At 49.1% G+C, this 12,481-nt stretch overlaps 1 long non-coding RNA gene across 1 annotated transcript; it reads right to left on the bottom strand.

Moving 5' to 3' along the window:
- Positions 1 to 9,350: 9,350 nt before the first annotated feature.
- LOC140636357 (uncharacterized) lies at positions 9,351 to 10,576 on the bottom strand. The gene is made up of 3 exons (XR_012033622.1): positions 10,341 to 10,576; positions 10,094 to 10,233; positions 9,351 to 9,850 (listed from the first exon to the last, which is right to left on the bottom strand). It is a non-coding gene; the product is annotated as an uncharacterized lncRNA (long non-coding RNA).
- Positions 10,577 to 12,481: the final 1,905 nt, after the last annotated feature.

Here is a 12,481-nt window from a genome sequence, read left to right as displayed (position 1 = left end):
TCTTTGCATATGCAAATGAGTTCATCCTCCTACAATTACACAGTAATCAGAAGCAAATTACCTTCTTGCTGTTTACTTTTAGCGTCCTTAATTAATCTGGTTATTAGACGATTAATGAAGCTTGTTTGGTGAGAAATTCATAGCAAAAAGTGTGTGTGTGTGTGTGTGTGTGTGTGTGTGTGAAGGGGTGGGTGACACTGCATTTATCCAGAAATAGAGGCGGTCCCTGGGCTTCCCCTCAACCTTCTGAGCCTCTCTACTGTCCTCTCTCCTTTCCTGCACACACCCTAGGCCCACCTCTCCCCAGTCCTGCCACGCTCGTGTTCCTTCACCACACCTATGTGGATTGGAGAGATGACCTCAGGATCCTCCAGAGTCCCTTGAGGGCATGGGTCCCAAATAGGCCTGGAGGCAAGGCAGTGAATTCCCAGAGCCACTCCAGATCCCCTTAATTCACACTCCTTGTATTCACTGCCACCCCTGGGCTGTGCCCAGGCAGTGTTCCCAAGGTGGCCCTTTCTCCTCTCAAGGTACAAGCAACCTCCTGCAGCCTGTGGGCCAGGCTCTGCCCAGGTATTACTTAGTGTGCCCCAAACACCCACATACTAGGCTGTGCAACCACCAGGCCCTGGCTAAGGGGATACTAGGATTATATTTCTTTTTTTTTTTTTTAAGATTTTATTTATTTATTCATGAGAGACACAGAGAGAGGGGGCGGGGGCAGAGGGAGAAGCAGGCTCCATGCAGGGAGCCTGACGTGGGACTCCATCCCAGGACTCCAGGATCAGGCCCTGGACTGAAGGCAGAAGCTTAACCACTGAGCCACCCGGGCTGCCCCTATTTCTTTTAATATTTGAACCATAAGGCCCTACCCACTCATGTTGGCAGCAGTTGGACATTCCTCTCAAGGTACCCTTCCCTTGGTAGTCTTTGGGCATCCCAAGGCCAAATGTCCATGTCCCATAATTCTATCCTGGACCCTTTGTGATCTGACTGTTCCTATCTGGCTACTTTTAAGGTCTTCTCTTCCCTTTGGAGTTCTGCACTTTTTTTTTTTTAAGATTTTTATTTATTTTTTCATGAGAGACAGAGAGAGAAAGAGAGAGAGGCAGAGACACAGGCAGAGGGAGAAGCAGGCTTCGTGCAGGGATCCCGAGGTGGGACTTGATCCCGGGTCTCCAGGATCATGCCCCGGACCAAAGGTGGTGCTAAACCGCTGAGCCACCAGGGCTGGCCCAGTTCTGCACTTTCACATGATGTTTCTAGGTCTGGGTTTCTCCTTATCGATCTGCTTGAATTCATGCTTCATTCCCAGCTTTTGTCTTTTTTTTCATTTTTGGAAAATTCCTAATCAATATATTGTTAAATATCACTTCCCCAGTTCTCCCAGTTGTTGCTGCAAGAATGCCTAGATGACATTTGTTAAATTTCCCATTCTATATCCCATGTCTTTTTCCCACTTGTTCATATTGTTCTTTGTGTGCCCCATAATAGCTAACAAATTCTTTATATCTATTTTCCAGTTCACTAACTATATCATCAACAGTATCTAATCTGTTGTTTAACCTGTCCATTGAGTTTTAACTTTCAACATTATCACTTTCATTTCTGAGTCTTTGTTCATTTTCATGTTTGCCTGATTTTCCTGGAGGCATCTTTATTTCTCTAAACATTTTAAACAATTTTTTAAAATATTTTTTAAAATTTTTTTTAATATTCACCCTAATCACCCCAATCACCCCAATATCTTAAGCCTTGAAGGCTAATTCTATCATTTGTTGTTTTCCACTGACTCACGTATGATTATTTCCTCATGTGCTTTGTAATTCTGTATTGTAAGGTCAAGTTTGGTTGAGTACTATCCATGGGAATCCTGTACAGCAGGAGTCAAGGGTATGTCCTTCTCAGGAGAATTTGCTTTTGCTTCTGCCAAATGCCCCAGGTACTACCAGCATACTTCGGCTTAAATTCATCATTTGGAGTTTCCTGGAACACATGGGTAATGCAAATGCTTACCCTAAACATTTGTGTGGGTAGGCATGTAGTTACAAATGGAAAAGCTTTTTTTAATTCCTGAAGCATGTGCTGAAATAGACAATTATCATTTCTCTTTGCCACTGGATGGGTATTTTCCCTCTCTATCCTTTCACCCAAGCGCAGCCCTGGCTTTTGGCAGAGGTCTCAATTACAACTTCCCACCATGAGTGCCCACAGACTGTTTCTTTCTTCCTCTAGACCTTTATTTCTGGACCTGGAAAACTTTGTTCCACATGAGACATATCTGGTTGTCACAGCTGGAGGAGGGAGTTGCTATTGGTATCTCCCGGGTAGAGGCCAAGATTGCTGCCAAACATCTACAATGCACAGGACAGGCCTCACCCCAACAAAAAACAATCCAGCCCAAAATATCAACAGTGCTACTACTGAGAAACTCTGATATAGGTCATGGAGATGTATGTGCAAATAACCTGAGGTCTCCTTGCAGCTTTGGAGCTCCCTAACACCCAGGCTTCCAGCATCCTCTTTATGTTTGACATTCTAAAGGTTTTCCTTTCATTCATTCATTTGAAAGAATAGTTGTCATTTTAGGGAGCACTTCTGGGTGTTCTGTAAACTACTTGTCACTCCTGCCTCATTCCATCTATCCACCTCTCTAACATTTGCTGCTCTGGCTCACCTCTCATTGTCTGGTAACCACCTTCTCTATTTCTCCCCCTCTCCCTGTACCTGTGTGCACCTGGAAGCCCCAAGAATGTTACTGAAGGCTTGGGAGACCATCAAGACCATCCTGAGAGGGTATGACATGCCCACCAGCCCCAGTGACTCTTGGGGCTCAAGCCCCTAAATCCTACCCTCATGGCCCCTGCCTGATTCCATAATGCTGAGGCCTGATCCCCCAGACTTCCAGGTCTCTTCACCCACCCTGACCCACAGAGAGTGCCCTTTCCTCCTCCCAGGCCAAGGCCCAAGCAGTTCCCATAGCAGGAATATTCATCTTGTCCTTGGAGTCTGTGTTGGTCTTGTCCACTCTGGTGCCTGGTGCCTGGCCCACAGAAGGCACTCAGTATGGACCTGTCAAATGGATGAATGAATGAATGAATGAATGAATGAGTGAATGAATGAATGAATGAAAGGGGCCTAGTTTCTGGCCCAGGCAAGGTAGTCATAGTAACTGAGCATAGATTTCCCCTAGTCTGGATTATTCAATATCTACATGACACTGTTGGGAAAGCCACAGTTTAGCTGAGTTCCCCAAACACACATTTAGGGAAAATGGTTCTCTAATGCTTTAAGGGCACAACCAGGCTAGAAATGCTCCCAATTTACACAACTTAGCACACTTAACCTGATAAACTGCCACATCTGCACTCCAATTTGTGGTGACTTTATAGTTTCCTTCGAGAACAAATAGAGGTGGGCTCTGGCTTGTTTGTAACCACAGGGCCCAGCCTGGGATGAGGAGAAAGTAAACGAAGCCAGTTCCAAAGCCATTAGTTCACCACCTCCGAAAACCCAAACTGCACACAATGGCCTCTTCCTGGATGAAACAAAACAAGGTCTCTGTTGCCCTAGCAGTCCTTGGAATTCCAAGGTCATTCACGCCATTCGTTCATTCAACAAATGAATAGAACATCTTCCATGTGGGGGGCACTCTTTCTGGCATTCAAAGTTTCATAGAAAACAGTGTAGAGTCCCTGCCCACTCAGTGCTTTTGTCCGCCTCCCTGCCCCCAAGGGGAGAGACACAATCAGTGTATTGTGTGATGCCAGAGAGTGATGGTGTCCCTGAGGGAAAATGAAGTGGGGTGGCGAGGAGCGATGGGTGTGCTGTTGAGGGGCAATCTGGAAACACTTCTCTGTGAAGACAACTTAGTTGAGGGGAGCTCACCAGCATTAGGGAGAAGAAGGTTCCATGGTGAAAGAGCAGTACTTAAAGCTGGATACTGAGACATCCTGAGCTAGCCAACAGGATTTGCTGACACACCGGATGAAGGGTAGGGGTTAGGGGTCAAGGTTGAAGCCAAGGCTTCTTCTGACCACGAGGATGGTGGGGTCCTCTATTGAGAGGGCAGAGGAGGAAGGTGCAGGTTGACAGATGCTCAAAGGTCTGGATCTGCACACGCCGAGGTGGAGGTACTTGGTAATGGGGTTCAGGACATACTACCCCAAAATATGGCATATTGAATATTTTAAACTGAATCCCTTTGAGAAAACCGCTTTCTTCCCTGAAAGAGATCATAAAACTCTCATGTGAGAGGCACTTTCCCACCTGGAGGAAAGGAGCTTCCTTATCCCTGAAGACAAAGCAATGACCAGAAGAACCTTGTTACGTTCCCACGGTTTGCTATACTTCCCTCGCACTTTCTAACCCATCACATTTCTGTAGGACTGCCCACTCTTCATCAAACCTAGCATAAAAATACTCCGGTCTAACTGTCTCTCTGGGTCTTCATTTTTTATGAAGCCTCCTGTATCATGTAAGACCTACAGTAAATAAACGTGTATGCTTTTCTCCTGTTAGTATGTCTTTGTTTTTATTTTCAGGCCCAGACAGAGATCCTAAGAGGGCAGAGGGAAACTCTTCCCTTCTCTACACTGGCAGAGCTGAGGAGTGCCACAGGGGGCTACATGGGTCAAGCTCAGGTGCAAGAACAGGGATAAAGATGCACATCTGGGAGTCAAAGCCGCAGGACTGGGGGATGGGGGTGGACATTGGAGAAGCAAAGGAGGATGTGGTGGCCTGAGAGCACTGAAACATTTCAGAAGTCATTAAATGTACACATCAGGCTCATCCTGCTTCAAGCTTTCCAGAGGCCTTCTGGATGCAATCTACCAGGTCCTGGGCCTCTCTGTCCTCACTTCCTTCATCACTGCCCCCAAATCACTCTGCACCAGACTCAGCCTCCTTGCCAGACCCCTTCCCACCCCAGTGCCTTTGCACACGTTGTTCCTTTTGCCTAAAAATTTCTTCCCCTGCACTCGTTCCCTGACTTCCTTTTTCTTGGAGTCTCCTCTCAAAGGCAGCCTCCTCAGAGAGGACTTCCCTGACTCTCCATGCTAATATAGACAGACAGACACACACACACACACACACACACGCACACACACATGCACCATTATTCTCTTTCATAGGACCCTGTTCTTTGCTTTCAGAGTACTTATTACAAACTGTAATTATTTCTATATGAGTGTGATGATTTGAACAATGTCTGCTCCTCTTCCTCTTCTTGATCATAAACTCCATGAGACAAGGAACATTACCTGTCTTTCACCATTGTGTACAGTGAAATACACATTGAATGATAAATGGCTAAGGAGCAAAAACAAGCCCTGGTTGATCATTGCACTACATTCTCAATATCATACCAGACCTCTTACATAACTGACTGTGGCAGACGTCATCGCTGCTAACCAACTCATCTAGTCCTCTTCTCCTTCTGGGCAAACAGGATTACAAATCCTCATCTCCTTGGAGTTACATGGGGTTATGGAACCTGCTCTGGCCAATGCAGTATGAGCAGAAAGGAATGTGTCACTCTCAGGTGGAAGCATTTAAGAGCTATTATGCAAGTTCTGCATGTGCTCTTCTCCTGCCAAGAAACCCTTGTGGGGAGATGATAAGGGAGCCTCCATCATCTGTGGTCCCTGAGTAACTATGACAGGAGCACGGTCCTCTCCCCCCTTCCTGCAAGCAAGGTACAAAATCTTTGTGGTTTTAAGCCCCTGAGAATTTGGGGCCATTTGTTACACAGCATAACCTAGCCCACCTGACTAATACTCACTGAATTCTCCTGACAGCCCTGTGATGTGCTTCCCACACCCACTTCTCAGAATCACTCAACCACCACATATTGATGGAGTCCCCACTAAAAGCGGGCATTGACCACACAAAAAGAAATAAGGTATGGCCAGCCCCTGAGAAGCTTTGTGGTCTTGGTTACAGAAGTGGTCAAGAAAACTCAAGAAAGAGGAATGGAATGGAGGCACAGTAGGACTTGTCCCAGAGGAAGAAATACTAAGGTAGAATCTTGACCTGATGGTGCCCTTGTCCAAGCGAGTACAGGTGGAGGTGGTAGAAGGAATGGCATCCCTGGTACAGGGACCAACATAGGCAAAGGTGAAGACAAGGGTAAAAAAGTTAAACCAGCATGATGGAGAATCAGTGGAATATAGGTGCCTTAGTTCAAGGACATGCCAAGCTGCTGTTAGAGAGACTGCAAAATATAATGGCTTGAAGACAGAAGCTGAGTTCTTCCACACAAACAGTCCAGAGCTGGGTGCTCCTAGGCTTAAACTTGGCTCCAATCTCTGAGTTCAAGGCAGCTGCTCCAGCTCCTGCCATCACATCTATATCCCAGCCAGAGGGAAGGGGAAAGCATTAAGTGGGGTGCATACCCACTCCTCATAGAGATATAACCAAGAAACACAAGTTACCACTCTTCCCTTCTAGCAACTCCACCACCCAGTTATCCAAGCCAACCTCAGCCCCACTTTTTCCCCTAAGCTACCCTCTGCAACCAACCAAGTCTCTCCTCTCCAGCTCCTCACTTTTCTCCAGGTCCTCGCCTCTCCAGAGGTGCAAAGCAGTGGCTGCCTCATAGGTCTCCCAGTCTCCAGGCCAGGCCCTTCCAAACCATCATCCATATCATGTCCATCCCACTTTGTAGTTCTGGCCAAATCACTCCCTGCAGGCCACTTGGCAGATCCTCCGAGGCCCTCCTCCCCTCACCCTTGCCCACCTCTCCAGATTCACTTCTCTCCTCTGGACTGCTCATCTCCATCTTCCTGATGCCCCTACTTGGCTCCTCCTCTCAAATATCATGTTATTTATCACCTCTGTCTCTTTGCTCATCCCTGAAATAATCTTTCCTGCTTCCAGCTTACAGACCTCTCATCCTCCTGGGACTGGCTCAGGTGCTACTCCTTTAGGAAATAGACTCAAAGATCCTGAACTTTGGATGCATGGACCTACTTTCCCCCTTAGTTCATAATTATTTCTTCAAGCTAGTTGCTCCCCATCTCTGGTAACTAGCAGCGAACCTGGGCGCATGGCAGCACTCAGGAAACAACTGAAGGGAGAAATGGATGGTGGGCAGAAGCCAGTGCAGATTGGAGGCTAAGAGCAAGCCCCGGAGCTGCACCATCTAGGTTCAAATCCCAGCTCCACCATCCCCTGGCTGTGTGCACCTGAGCAAGTTATTTTAACCTCTCTTAGCCTCAGTGCCTCCACCTGTAGAGTGACAACAAAACCAGTACTCCCTTTATACAGTCTTTGCAAAGATGAAACAATGGGCGTTGTACTTAGAGTAGTGCCTGGCACTGAGTTAGCCCTTCTTGTTATTATTAGGCCAACATCACTGAGGAACCTCTGATAAAAATGAATATGGAATAGCATGAGCATATCTGCATCTTAGAAAGATAGGAGGACACTTCCACTTCCAACCAAAATGAAGTAGCAGGGACCAGATTTACTTTACTGTCTGAAATAGCAACATAATGCATGAACTACATGGAACCCTGGTTCTCAAATATTGGATATTAAACAACAAATGACAGTGGTCCTTGAGACATGAGAACAACTGAGGTGAGCTCTGCAATTGTCCCCCATATGCCCAGAGATAGCTTCCAGGCGCTGGCATGAGGAGAGGGGACCCAGGCAGACCCTGGAGTCTCCTATGTTTGGGCAGACAGAGAGGCCAAGGTGGGTAGAGTTCACAGGTCAGAGGCCAGGGAGGAAACAGCTACGCAGAGAGAATCCCAAAGAGTCCTCCCTCAAGAGTTCAGCTGAATAGCAATCATGTTCCAGCAGGAAGCACTGCAGCTGTTTAGAGGGAACGATCACTAGGATTATAAATGCCCCACCAGCCAGAGCAGGAAGCTTAGAGGTTTTGCTTCATAGTGGGACAAAACGAGCCCTGACTAAATGCTGTTCTGGCCCTCCCTAACAAAGCTGGAAAGCAAGACCTGAAAGGACTGAATCATTTCCAAGTAACTTAACCACACTCTGTACAAAGCTCAAGCATATTTATATGTATACAAAAATAACCCGCACCCTATGAGATAAAATTCACAATATCTGACATCCAATATGGAGTGCCTGGGTGACTCAGTCGATTAAGCAGCCGACTCTTGATTTTGGCTCAGGTCATCATCTCAGAGTCCTGGGATTGAACTCTGCATTTGGTAGGAAATCTGCTTAAGGATTCTCTCTTCCTCTCCCTCTGCCCCTCCCCATGCTCATTCTTTCTCTCTCTCTCTCTCAAATAAATAAGTAAATCTTAAAAAAAATTATCCGTTACACAAAGAAGGATGAATATGCAGCCCATAATGAGAAAATCAACCAATCAATTGAAAACAACCCAGAGGGATCCCTGGGTGGCGCAGTGGTTTGGCGCCTGCCTTTGGCCCAGGGCGTGATCCTGGAGACCCGGGATCGAATCCCACATCGGGCTCCCGGTGCATGGAGCCTGCTTCTCCCTCTGCCTGTGTCTCTGCCTCTCTCTCTCTTTCTCTCTGTGACTATCATAAATAAATAAATAAATAAATAAATAAATAAATAAATAAATAAATAGAAAACAACCCAGAAATGCCATGACATTGGTAGACAAGGATATTCAGTATTGTAACTGTATTCCACATGCTCAAGAAGCCAGAGGAAAACGAACACTTAACTGGAAGACATGGAAGATATGAAAAAAACCCACTCAAACCTCTGGAGATGAAAACTACGTACTGAGATGAAAAGTGCACTGAAAACAATTAACAGCAGCTGGACACCCCAAGACAAAAAGGTTAGTGAACTTGAAGACATAGTAATAAAAATATAGAAAATGAAACACAAAGAGAAAAAAGGCCCAAAATGAAAGAATAGAGCATCACTGCATTATTGGACAACTTTGAGGCCTACTGCATGTGTACAGAAGTCCCTGAAGGAGAGACGATAGACGGGAGGACACAAACAGTATTGAAGAAATAATGGCCAAAATCTTCCCAAATATGAAAGCCGCAAAGCCATAGATCCCAGAAGCTCCACGAAACCCAAACACAAGAAACATGAGGAGATGCCACACCGAGGCACATCGTAACCAAATTGCTTAAAACCAGTGATAAAGAAGAAACCTTAAAAGCAGCCAGAGGAAAGAGACATTATATACAAAAGGACAAAGATCAGGATTTTGGGCAGATTTCTCCCGGGAAGCACAGACGCCAGAAGGCAGGGAGCAACGTGTTTAAGGAACAGAAAGAAAGGCTGGAACCCCGGGGGCGGGGAGTGCGCGTGCGGAGGCTTGAAGTCCAGGGCGGCAGGGACCGCGGAGACTTGGGGTGCGAGGCCGCCGCAGGCAAGGGGCGGGGCTGCTGGCCCGGGAGGCTGGAGGCTGCGGATCACCAAGCGGACTGGACCGTGGGGCAGGGCCACATTTCGGAGAGGCTATGGCTTGCACCCTGGAGGATTCTGAGTGACTAGCACGGTGCACAGAAGGTGTGGTGGCTGGGAGAGCGAGATAAATTTGGCAGGTGCCCGATGATACATTAGTCAGAACAGGAAAAGCTAGAACTTAGAAACAAATCCTGAAATCTCAGCATCCTAACAAAAAAGCTTATTTTTTATTCATGCGAAGTTCACAGGGGGCTGGCAGAGGATAAGCTCCGACCAGTGAGTCGGAGACCCCGGCGCCCTCCACCTCAGATCCGCCGTCTGCACCCACGAGGACCGCCGCGGCCCCCGCGAGAGGCCGGGCCCGGGACACCCGCGCCTGCGCCCCAGCCCGGAGGTGATGGGCGTGGTCGCGCCTCGCCGCTAGCTCATTGGCCAGAAGTGTCACGTGGCCTCAGCCCACCTGCAAGGGACGCTGGGAAATGTGGGGGACGAATGTGGAATGTCGGGCACGTGCTGAGGCTGCGCGGCCAGACGCGAGGGACCCCGGACTTTTGAGGAGAGGGGAAGAGGGCGTGGAGGTGGCCTGGAGCCCCAGAGGGAGCCCCGGCGTTTGAGGACCGAGGGGAAGGAAGCCCTAACCCACCGGGGAGGGCGAGCGGGGCCCTGGAGGGTGAGGCAGCCAAGGCTCCAGCGCAGGCGCCGGGCCCCTCCGGACCTGCTGTGTGTCCACTCGGAGGCCTGAGAGCGTCTCGCGTGGGACTGTTAACTGCGTTCCACGGGGTCGGGCGGCCGAGTGGCCGAGTCACGGTGACCTGGCGGGGACCAGAGCCAGGGTCTTCCGTCGAGCTCCGCTCCCTGCTTTCCCAAGGGCCCCCCCAGAAGGGACAGTGTTTACCAGGAGAGGTCTGCCGGCGCCCCCGCCCGCCCCCGAGAACCGTGCCTCCCTGATTTCCCGGGCTGACCAGGGCGGTGGTGAGGAGGGTCTTTCCCGGGTCTCCCAGATCCTGACGAACTTCTTGACCCCTGGGCCTCGGTTTCCTCCACTGCTGCTGTTTGATCTGTAGGCCCGGACACCACACTGTGGCAGAGTGCGGGGCTGGCAGGCTCCCCCGGACTCGTCCTGCTCCCTGAGAACCCCACCACTCTCCATCCTCTTCCCCTGCCCCACCATCTTAACGGAGCCCCCTCTGGTCAGAGACGACCCAGACTGGGAATGCCAAAGGCCCTGATTTGCATACACAAGCTCCTCCCCCACCTCTTGGTGTGTGCACAGTCGCCATAGCAACATGCCCCCAAGACTCTCTTTTGCAGTCACCTCCCCTTACTGTACTGCTGGAATGCTGGCTCCCTACCCAGGCTCCCAGGGCTCAGAGCTCAATCCCTCACTTCACGGATAAAGAAACTGAGGCCCAGAGAGGGAAAGCAAGTTGCCCGAGATTGCACTGTGAGTTAGCAGCAGAGCCTTATGCAGATTCCAGGTCTCCCCATTCCAACTCTAGGATGCCTGTCACCCTGAGCGGGTGGTGGGGGTCACCTCCCCACCCAGTCACCAGTATGATACATTCAGGCTCACCTCAGGCCTCTGGAGAAGACCTTGGGCAGCTGCAATGAAGAAATGATCACTGGACTTTGGGCAGAGACTCAGAGATAGAGCCAAGCACTGGGGATTGTGGAGGGGGGGGTGCAGCTAAGTAGGTCCGTCTGGGTCTCCAGCCCCTCTCTTCACCCCCTAACTCATTCATTCCACAAATATTATATGCCTGTTATGTGTCAGGTACTGCGCTAGGCCCTGGGGTTCAACTGTGATCACGCTGACCAAAACTCCCTGCCCTGGTGGGCTGACACTCCTGTGGGAGGTTGAAGATGATGAACAAAGTACGTGAACATAATACAATGTTGGGTTGATGTGGGTTCAGAAAGTGGTGAAGGGATCACTTGCTGCTTGAGTTAAGGTAACCTGCATGTTCTTTCACGGCTTACCTGTCCCTTATTCTATGCCTCAGGGCAGCCGGTGTCCTGACACTTGACTCCAAGATGATTGCCGACCAACTGATGTGTTTTGGGCAAACACACCTTGGCCCATGAGTCTGAGGCTTTACCAATAGAATTTTCAGTGGCATAGGGGGCAGTTGGGAAGATGTTTGGGGTGAGTGGGCTCCCCGATGTGGGCAACTGCCTTTCCTGTTCCTAGCATGGCCTGTAGATTCACAGTCAGATTTCAGAGGCCCCCAAAAGATTGCTGGCCTGCCACCACTCGCCAGCATCAAAATACTGACTTTAGCGGAGTTCCTGGTGTGGAAAAACAGCCCTTCACCTCATAGTGAGAAAGAACAGCAAGTCACAAGTGCCCCTGAGAGCAGATTCCAGATACCAGGCTCTGTTAGCAGACCCTTTCCTGGGAGGGAGTTTTATCTCACTTTCTGCAGAAATTTTCAAACATGTAACAGGAGAGTAGTACAAAGCACTCCCAGGTGCCTATGTGCAGCTCAGGAAACATCAACTCCTGGCCACTATGGTTTTAGCCTGATCCCCTTCCTGCCCACTGGAATGCTCTGAAGCAAACTGGGGCTGCTATTATAAGGAAAGGAGGGGGAGAACAGGAAGGCCCTCCCAACCAAACTGGGAAGAGGAGGACCCCAGAAGTGCAATCCAGGCAAGCCAACAAGGCTCAGGGCGTGATCCTGGAGTCACGGGACCGGGCTCCCTGCAGGGAGCCTGCTTCTTCCTCTGCCTATGTCTGTCTCTCTTGAATAAATAAATTAAATATTAAAAAAAAAAAAAAAGGAGGCAGTCTTGGGCAGGGAGTACCAGGGTGGACCTTGAAGCTGAGGAAACCCAGGGGTAGCTGCATCCAAAACAGGGGCTCCTGGTTCTGCCAATGGGGTAAAGGAGCCTGGCTGTGAGCACCAAGCCCCATTTCCTGCCCCAGTTTCACCTCTTTGTTTTCTTTCCCTCTTCTTCCCCCTCCCTCGCCCCCCCCCCCGCAATAAAAACATAATTACGGGCTTTATAAAAAAAAAAAAAAAAGGCAAATTATGGTGACATGCTTTAATTATCTGCCGAGCAATGGTGGGCTGAATTACACAGGCAGGGCCTTGGAGGT

The sequence above is a fragment of the Canis lupus genome, chromosome 7, assembly GCF_048164855.1.
Source record: "Canis lupus baileyi chromosome 7, mCanLup2.hap1, whole genome shotgun sequence".
Taxonomy (NCBI): domain Eukaryota; kingdom Metazoa; phylum Chordata; class Mammalia; order Carnivora; family Canidae; genus Canis; species Canis lupus.
This window is presented reverse-complemented; position numbering and strand designations above follow the sequence as displayed.